This window comes from Haliotis cracherodii, unplaced genomic scaffold (assembly GCF_022045235.1).
Source record: "Haliotis cracherodii isolate W230 unplaced genomic scaffold, xgHalCrac1.p SCAF_7, whole genome shotgun sequence".
In the NCBI taxonomy this organism is placed as follows: Eukaryota; Metazoa; Mollusca; class Gastropoda; order Lepetellida; family Haliotidae; genus Haliotis; species Haliotis cracherodii.
The window spans coordinates 31,122,349-31,125,417 of NW_027266330.1; positions in this window are offsets into that span (position 1 = coordinate 31,122,349).

A 3,069-nucleotide genomic window follows, 5' to 3' on the forward strand; every position below is an offset into this window, starting at 1 on the left:
GTGTGACATTTGGACATTTGTATTGACTAGGACATTTGTATTGGTGTTGTGTTAGTATTGTTAGAAGTAGTAATATTAGTATAGTAGTATCGTGTTAGTTGTATTTTTAATAGTAAGATATTAGTATAAGTAGTATATGTTAGTATTGTTACTTGTAGGACATTCGTCACAGAAGTAGGCTAGGATAAGTTAGGCTAGTTTAGTTAGTTGTGTTAGTTAATTTAGATAGTTTACATTTAAGTGTTGGTATTGGGGTTTAAAGGTAGTTTAAGGGAGGGTAATAAATCTTTAAAAAAAAACTTAATTTGTGTTTGTGGTTATTTCAATACGTGACTGTAAACTTGATGATATGGTTCTTGCTGATAGTGGCCCTAGCAATTGCGTCACCATCTTCGGATCTTCGGATCCATAGGTAAATTTAGACGTGTAAGTATTGTAAGTGCTTCTTAATTGCTTATATTCTTGCTGATTCATTAGTTGACTATTCTAAGATTTCTTTAGTATAGTTAAGGAAAGATCTACATGTGTCTTTACACGTCACGGAGGAGACTTCAGTATTTGGGCGTGATATATGTTATTATTGTCAATGTGTGCAGCAGATATTTTAGGTTTTATTCTTTTTCCATGGGTTGGAATAAGGGATTGTTTCTTTTGAGACAGATCGTCATACATAGAATAAAAAACGCAGTCAAATGCTGGATTAGACTGATTGGAAAACGTTTTTATGATGTATTATTGAAAGGACAGTTTTATGCGACGTTGTTTTAGGGATGGCTCGTCAGCTTGATGTGCGGTAAGAATTAGGGTGAGATGTTATCGGCTACCTGTCTACCGAGTATCGACAGGTGTAACGTAACTGTGGCAGACTTGCTTACTGCAGCATGTGTTAGCTGTCGGGTGCTACCAGTCGAAGGTGGTTCCAATATGTCGTTATACCCGTGAAGATCCGTGAAGATCCCGTGATAATAGGTCTTCAGCAACACAATGTCATGCATGTTGTAAGAGGCGACTATGCTTGTCGTAAGAGGCTACTGACGGGATCGGGTGGTCAGGCTCGCTGGCTTGGTTGATCGATGCGCATGATGTTTTGTCAATCACTAGATTGTCTGGGCCAAACGCGATTATTTACAAACCGCCACCATAACGAAACAAAGAAATAAAACAACCACTACCAATAGGGCAATAAATAAGAGCCAGTGTTAATTATTAATAGCGTTAAGACGTAGGTTTATGGCTTTAATACTTGAATCGATAAACACTGACCAATGCACTGCGAGATAACAAATTATGATAATTAAGCTATATAACCCACCATGGCTTTACGAAAATGTCGAAGCTACTCTCTATTGGCTGCATAATTGTATATGCTGGCTCTTCTTGGTGTATGTTTAATATGATCTTTGGCGCTATATGCATAACGCGTGGTACATGACTCTTTAAGCAAATGAGTTAGGACCTGATCGATAATTTGACCAATCTGCTTCACACTTGACCCTGACACACATAAATCTTCTATATGTGTATCCATGTCACACAAACGTAGATGGAGAATGCTTTTTTAGGAATATCAACAGTTTAATATGAATGTAAGTCAGCAGTTAGCTAGAGTTTATAGGTTACAACTAGTTAGCAATGTTGAAGCCATTCGCGTCTATTACAATGGTAATGAATAATGGACTCCTGAATATAAATATGAAGAGAAATGATATAGATGATATAGATGAGACAAGGAGACAGATTGTTAAGTTGACCTGTACAATTATTTTGAGGGGGCATGGGTGGCCCAGTCGTCTCAGGCGAGGCAATAGAGTTGCGTCCCTTGGGCATGCCAGAAACCTATGATCGTGGTTTCGAATCCCGGTTCGCCCCAATCATGTTTCTAGGTTTGTTTTGCCAGCATCTGTGCTCGTGGGTTTCACCAAATTGACAAACGCCTGAGACCTGCATCATTTCTGGGACTAATTTTCTCTCATTCCATTCATTCACAAATCCACGCTATTCATTCAGATGTTTTACGTTCTACAATCTCACTGATTCGAGATGTATAAGAAAAGATACATAGTTTCATATCAACAACATTATTTCACTTCTTCTTTTTTCATTATTTCACATGATTTTCATTTTTCAGTAAAAACTAAAACTACCTCTGTGGTGTTTGTAAACAAACATGGCTGACCATTTGACACCTGTCAAAGTAAACGACCTCGTTAAAGCGGACGTAGATCTGACTGACATGAAGAGTTATTCGTATGATTCAACCTCTGAACACATTTAATGCCTTTGTTGTCAAACCTGCATATGGCCAGATTGAAGTTCCAAGATTCAGTTTTCGAGTGTTGCCAGAAACTTTTTCTAGTGCGCCAAGATCAACACCACAATCCCCGGGTTGTATCTGTTAGAAGACTTGCTATTTGACGAATTTTTCCGACCACCAGAATCCAAAAACGTGGGAATCCAAAAACCGGACTTAGTACAGACAGGTTTGCCTTTGTGAACGATGATTACAACGATAACTGCCAAAGAAAATCAAAACACAATGAAAATGACTAAACTTGACACGTTGACATGAACTTGGTTCACAAATTTATACAGGAAAGAAAAACACGAAAATTAAGACTACTCACAGTTTCAACGATGGCATAAGAATGAAAACAAACCCATTTTGCAACAACGTTTAGACTTTCCGAAAGACAGTGTAAAGATCTATTATTTCTATTATTATTTAAAAAAAAGCAATTTTCAGTGTTCACAATAGTACCTAGCTGAATCTATTGTTACATATATATACACAAAGGATTGCCAGAATAGAACATAGCTGAATATATTGTTACATGTACACGAAGGGTGTCAGTCAGTATAGATCATAGCTATATATCTAGTCACATATACACAAAGGGTGTCAGTATAGAACATACCTGTATATATTGTTACATATACTCAATGGGTGTCAGTCTAGAACATATATATATGCAGCGTTACATATACACAAAGGGAGTCCATATCGAACGTATCTAAACATATTGTTACATGTACACAAAGGCTGCCAGAATAGAACATATCCAAACATTT